Source organism: Belonocnema kinseyi, chromosome 6 (genome assembly GCF_010883055.1).
Source record: "Belonocnema kinseyi isolate 2016_QV_RU_SX_M_011 chromosome 6, B_treatae_v1, whole genome shotgun sequence".
Taxonomy (NCBI): domain Eukaryota; kingdom Metazoa; phylum Arthropoda; class Insecta; order Hymenoptera; family Cynipidae; genus Belonocnema; species Belonocnema kinseyi.
Window position 1 is genome coordinate 123,737,331 of NC_046662.1, and position 7,573 is coordinate 123,744,903.

General features: G+C 33.5%; 1 protein-coding gene across 1 annotated transcript in view; it reads left to right on the plus strand.

The window, feature by feature from the left end:
* LOC117174076 overlaps positions 1-7,573 on the plus strand; it is a 323,085-nt gene that overhangs the window by 35,712 nt on the left and 279,800 nt on the right. The window lies entirely within an intron of this gene.

Here is a 7,573-nt window from a genome sequence, read left to right on the forward strand (position 1 = left end):
CCTACAGCATTAGCTACCTCTCTCAATTTCACTTTGGGATCATTCAACATCATATCATGGATTTTTTCGACATTTTCTGGTGTAGTGGCCTCTTTTGGGCGCTCAGATTGTTCAGCATCAACTGTGTTCGTACGGCCACAACGAAACTCGATAAACCACTTATGAATCGTTCCAATCGACGGTGCAGAGTCCGGGTAATACTTATCCAGCTTGGCCGTAGTCTCGGATATCGTTTTCTTGCGAAGATAGTAGTGTTTGATCCAAACTCGAAACTCAGATTTTTCCATATTAAAAGAAACTCGGAGGTTAGTCGCTTTTCAGTGCTGTAACTTGTAAATGCGTGAACATAAATGGCTGAAGTTTTGACAGGCGTCATTTGAAGGATCAGCCGCCGACGACAGCAACGCGCGTACAATTTTTCTGCGAACTAAATATAATCATAATAGTACGCGGCCGGATTGTTCCCATTGCGTTGACCGCCCCTGCATACAGTATTTGCCAAAATGGATTGTAGATGTTTCTGTCATTTATTGACATATTTTTTTAAATGCTAGTAAGCAAAATTTACTAGTTAAAAGCAAAAGTCTGAAATGTTCAAATTAACGAAATATATATTTTACAATCAAGACGTGCATTTAAATATTCTTCCAGATCTCTCAATATTTTGTGAATAAACAAAAAATTTAAGACTCATCATTGCATTTTCAAAACAGTATAATAATAATTTTGTTTCATAAAAAAGGATATACACATCCTGCTAATAATGGATTATTAAAATTTATTGAAAATAAATAAAGTTCTATTGTTTTTAAATATTTTCTATAAATATTGGATAGATCAATAATCATTCATATCTCAATCATCTTTATATGAATAATTTTGAATAAAGTTTGATTATATTTTAATCAATTTAATAAATCAATGAAATTTAATAGTTTTCTTCGAATTAAATTGAATCAATTCTTATCATTTTTCAATCATTTTAATTGCTTTATTGAAAACAATTAAAGGAATCAGAATTAACTATATTTTGATCATTAAATATATAGGCTGCGTTCTAACGCAAGATTCTTATCTTACCGCCATCGAGAAGCTTCGACCTGTAGTGGTTCGTGTCCGTGCTAAATTTTCTTGGAAAAGGGGTTCGTGTCCGCGCTAAGTTTCGAGAACGTTCTCGAAGGATCCTGATAACGTCACGATTACGCAATAGTCGGTAACAAAATTCACGTAAACAGGTTCAATTTTATTGTGAGAAAAACAAGAATGATTTATTGCTTCCTGGTAGATAAGAGGTTTGTTAAATGCGCAAAAGATGCATGTGTATAGGTGAAATTTTATATGGAGAGCTGCGTATGGCATCCTGTTTTGACTATTTATTTGATTTATTGCTTCCTGATAGATGATACTTTTAGCTAAAAATTCCTGCCTTTATTTGTTTAATGCGCAAAAGAGGCAGGTGGACAGATGAAATTTGATATGAGGGTTATGCATGGCATCCTGTTTTGATTCTTAATTTAATTTAAAAATTCCTGATAGATGATGCTTTAACTAAGAATTCCTGCCTGTGAAAAACATTCTTCTGCATTCTGGAATCTTCGAGAAAAATAATTAGAATTAAAAAAGTTTATCTATAAAGTTAATCAAAGGTAAGAAAGGAATAAAAAAGCATTTCTTATGGTAGGTCATATACTGGTATCAAGTAGTGAGTGAGGACCAGAGATAACAGGCACACGCGTTTAAACTCGCAGAAGCATTCATACATCGGCAGTCTGAGGCTGCACACATTTCATTATCCTATGCTATCATTCTATGGAGTGATCACTTTTTTTTACAGCTCGCAATCTTCGCTTTCGTATTCATTCTTTTCCGTATGCTAGGTCCGTCAACCTATGGACGAGGTATATGTAACAAGATACTGAAAACAATTTTGAGACCCGAGAGAGATTATAGACAGCATGAATTTAATTCCGAATCTTTCATTTAGAAAGGTCAGTTTTTTACCTATCACACGCTAAAGATTTAAAATAAAATTTTAAAAATGCAACAAATTAATATAATAAAATATTTGACATTTTTCAATCATCTACTAAGACTACTCTTCGACTGTAGAGAATGGAGGATGATTTAATTCAGCGTTAAAATTTTTTTTCTATTATACAAAATTTTCTAGAATGAATGATATCACTAAATTTTTCTGCACAATTTTTTCGTAAACAACTTTAAGGTTATTTTTAATGACGCATTAAATTTTGCGATGTTAACAAATTATATCCGCACGTGTGGATTATAATGTAGAAGGTTCTAAAACGATTAGACAAAAAGGGAGATATGTTACTAGACAAGGATAACAAATGTGCATCTATAAAAGGGCGCTGTGCATACGTTTCCCTCAGTTGTCATCAAGCATTTGTTGAATACACACAAGCCTAAAAAAAAGTGATGCGAAGTGAAAATTAATATAGATATTTTGAACTGTTTACGTGTTTTATAGAATTTATTGTAAAAACTTTTGCGAACATTCTGGCGACGTCTTAAAGACATCGTTACGACATATTTACAATAACTTTACGACATCCTATGCCCATGTCGTTTGAGTGTCTTTGCGATACCGTAAAGACATCGTCAGATCATACGACTTATTCACGATATCGTAAAGACACCTTAACGACATGGGCATAGGATGTCATAAAGTTATCGTAAAGATATCGTAACGATGTCGTAAAGACGTCGCCAAACTTTGTGCCCATTGGGTATGAAGAGCTGCATGAAAATGTAAAAACTTCCGAAATTGCCTACTGGACACATCAGTGCACACAGGATATTCGGAGGTTGAACAAAATTCTGAAGCGGGGAAAGGAGTATCTCTCTCTAGGGGACAAACATAAATTTCAGTCAACAATTGGTCCACTAACAACCAAACACCGCACATTCAAAAAACTTCAGAAGAGTGGAACTGGCGTGAATGAGGGTTTGGATAGGAAAGGCGATAGAATCAGATGGCAGGATCTGGAGTCTGCTTTTAAAAGTCGAGTGAGAACAGGTTTGGTTATAAATCTAACGCATAAAGATTTAGATGATTTTTTCATGGATGCAAAAACAATTATTACACATAGACTAAAAAATGCTTTGAAAACTTTTTTGGGGGGCTTAAAAACGAATGTTATTCTTGCAGCAAAATTTAGTTTTATAGAAGAGGGTAGGGAAATCGAATCAATAAAATTTTTCAATACTAAAAATGAACTTATTTTAGAATTCCATCAAAAAAGGTCTGGTTGGAGATTGAAAGAGATTATAAATTTAAATGCGAATATAAATAAATACGCACCTTTTGCAAAAGGCTCATCAACTTTCATCCGATTACCTAAATTTATTAGAGAAAAAAGAGCAGTTGTAAATGTTGAGGAAAAGTGATGAGTTCTGTTTTCTCTGTTCAGTAATGGCCGCTCTTTGTCCTGCTAACAGAGATTCTAATCACGTCTCTTCCTATCCACATTTCGATACGCTCTTGAAACGTGATGGAATCAAATTTCCCATCACTTTTCAAGATATCAAAAAATTTGAAAAAATAAATCAATTGCGTATAAATGTTTATGGTATAGAACATGAGGAAAATAGGAAAAAGGATGAGATTGTCCCCCTTTATATAAGCAATGAAATATCAAAATGTCCTACAATTCTCCTGGTAATGATTGAAAATACTGATTTTGATTATGATAACAATGACTCTGACAGTAATACAGTGTATCATTTCGCATGGATTAAAAACCTCTCTCGACTCATAAAATATCTATGCAAGGGATACTTTCAGACTGAAAAGTGAACCTATATAACCAAGATATTTATAGGTTTTCCATCCAATCTTTGTCAAGATGCAGTTTGAAGCACAACCTTTGAAACTACCTATTCAGAATTTTGATTCGCTTGTTCAAAACAAGAATAGATAAAAACGGCATGGACATTTGCTATCAAACAGCGTACGAGCTATATTTTGTGGACTTTTCAACTGTGGAAAGATAAATGCTTTGCTGGCTCTACTGATACATCCAAACGGCTTGAGATTTGAAAATATTTACATCTAATCAAAATCTCTAAAGCAACCAAAGTAGGAATTTTTTGAAAAAGTCCTTCAAGCAGTAGATGGCATTGAGTACTGTCCTTTCAATGAGCATGAAGAGGTTATAATGCCAAGTGATGCGAAATCCAACTCAGTAATTGTATTTGATAATGTGGCTTGTGAGAAACAAGATAATATAAGAGCATTCTTTTCTATGGGCTATTTCTTTTCGATTTCTATGATATTACTTATTCACAATTTAAAAATGTGTGCTTAACATGCTGGAATAATGACAAGAATGGATTCGTTGTAATTGACAAGGATAGGAATCTTAACCAGGGTAGATATAGGATAGGTTTTTATTGTTTCATATATCTGAAAAAGTAATACATACATGTGTAATGATCAATATAAAAATAGTCACACCTTAAACGTTGATGCATCAACATGTCTTCGCGTCAGGAGAGTTATCAAAAACAGAAGAATATTTTGCAACAAACTGCTAGAGCTAGTGAATCAATTCGACGAAAACATAGGTTAGTAAAGTTGGGCAAAGAAACAGTTGAGCGCACGTTAAGTGACACTTTTAAACCCATTTTTAATCCTCTCGAGAAAATTGTTGGCGGTTTCAAGAATATGAAAAAGGTTGAACCAATTAGATGGAAAGAAGAAGCAAAGAATAAGACTGAAGAAAATATTGATAACGATCATTTGTCAATTAATTGATAAATCAATTAATGACGGTGAGGAAGAAGCAGATGTGAATGTAGATCTCAGTAATTTAGAGACATCAACTGCTAGTGAAGCTGAAAACAACTCTGAAATACCTACATCTTCATGGATTGATGATGATGTAAACAAGTATCTCATATTGTTAGGCGATCGAAGTAGAGAACTCGATAATGTGTATGGAGTTAGAAAATTAACGAAAGATAGATTAATGATTGAAGATTCTCAGATAAATTTCAGCCAGAACTATATTCATGTGGGTAATTTGAATTTTCCCAAAAGTAACCGACGTATTCGGACGTCATTCCAAGCGAGCACAGAGTACAAGTCACGGTCCTCCTGGAAGTAGGTTTCAAAGTCACATCTGAAGGAAATTATGATATGAATAATAAGATGCTGTGAATTTCAATATGGTGCAACATACGATACAGCGTGAACTTCAGGCTTTATATGATGTTGTAGCTTCTTTGCGAACTGAAGTAGTCAATAATACAATGATGATTGAAGCTTTGGAAAATTCCACAGATAAACTTTTTAAAAATGCGAAAATTGAAGTTGAATCAATTCGAAAACTAGTGTATCGAAATTCTGAGCTCATTAGTCAATTAGATACCAGGCTAAATGCATTCAAAAATGGACACCAAGAAATGGCATTTGGTGAAGGAGCTGCACAAACCAGCTAGACGAAATTACGAACGTCGACATTTCGATATTCGTGGCATTGATGAGACCTGGCAAGCTGATCTTGTTGAAATGCAACCATACGAGAGAGTAAACAAAGGATACAAGTACATCTTAACTGTAATTGACATATTTTCAAAATTTGCTTGGACTGTTCCCGTTAAATCCAAGAAAGGTGAAGATGTAGCTGCAGCCATGGTATCTGTACTTGATGAGGGGCGCATACCGAAAAATTCACAAGTTGATAGAGGAAAAGAATTTTACAATTCGCAATTTGAAAATCTTAGAAAGCGATACAAGATAAATTTGTACTCGACATTTAGTAATTTAAAGTGTCCATTTGCGAGCGATTTAATCGTACTTCAAAGAATAAAATGTGGATGCAATTTAGCTTGCAGGGGAATTACAAGTGGATAGATATTTTGAAAGATTTAGTTTCATCTTACAATGATAGTAGACATTAGACTATTCGAATGAAACCAAAAGATGTTACTAAACAAAATGAGAAAAAATTGTTGTTTAATGTATACAAAAATTACAGTGTAAAAGAAGCTGTTGAAAAAGCGAAATTTAAAGTTGGAGATAAAGTACGTATAAGTAAGTTTAAGCACGTTTTTGAGAAAGGCTACACACCGAATTGGACAACTGAAATACTAGGCAAAGTTAGACATCCACATATTTATCTTCTGGAAAAAGTACTGAAAAAGGAGGAAATAAGCTATTTGTAAAATGGTTGGGTTTCGGTGACTCACACAATAGTTGGATAGATAAGTCTAGTTTATAAGTATCTTTTGTATTAAATTTAAGTTTTTCTGAATAAAGTTGATTATTTTCAAAACACATATGTGAGCGTCGGTTGGAAATAGAAGTTCTTGGTATTGTTTTATTTTGTAGACACTCCTCTTCAATCCCTAAAAATGAAATGGAAACTTTGGGGGGAGGGGAGTCTTGCCCTTTAGAGTGAAAAAAAATTGCAATGCATTTTTGGACCACCTTAATAGGAGCATTGTATGGTGGTTGTCCAAATTTGGTCTTTGAATTCTTGATTTGATTTATTTTTTATTTTTTCAGATTACAATAGGAGTATTTTTGGTATGTTCGTTGTGGTCCATATTTGGTCGTTGGATTCTTATTTTTTCAGGAGTTTTCATCTAATTTAAATGTTTGAAATGGTAATTTAAATTCTAATTTTTAGTTGAAAGAAACAAAAGAAAAATAGATTTCCACCTGTTAAAATGCAAAGAAATTGCAAAAAGTATCGGAACTTTTAAAACATATCAAAAGACAATACACTTTTAAATTTTTAAATCAACTGAATTGGAAAGAAATTTTACGAGAAAACTCTTTTGCTCATATTTTAATTATGATCTTCTAAGATTTAAACATTTTGTTTTGCAAATATTACTATTTATTGCAGATAAAATACCTTCAGAAATAGTAGAAAGCTTAAGTGATTCTGACAAGCACAAAGGAATTTTGTCTTTTACTTCAGTTTCCATAAGGATATAAATATTTTTTGCGAAGTTAGGCCATTCTGCATAAATTTGACCTTGGTTCTCAAATTTGTAGTCAAAATTACTCTCTATCTAGAATTTTAAGAATAACTGTAAATAATAAACTAATTATACATTTCAACTTGACATAGAAACTCTTTTTAAACCTACTAGTTCGAACCCACGAGGCTGTGTTAGTGCACTACAAGAACTAGTTTGAGGCTAATGGCAATCCGAGTTTGCTTGAGAATTTCTAACTGAATTAGAAAGGAAATACTATCCGTTTGTGCTTCAAGAAACAACGTTTGCTGTTCTCCAGGAAGTCAGCCCTTGTGTTGACCGGTATCTTCTGGATCTGAGTGTTATGCCATTTCAACGTACAAAAGATGTCATTATGGACCTTAGTATGCCTCTTTTGCGCATTAAACAAATAAAGGCAGGAATTTTTAGCTAAAAGTATCATCTGTCAAGATGCAATAAATTAAATGAATAGTCAAAACAGGATGCCATACGTAGCTCTCCATATAAAATTTCACCCATACACCTGCATCTTTTGCGCATTTTACGTCTCAGGGTCGTGAGACGTGGTTGTGGCTGAAATTTTACCGCGATTTCG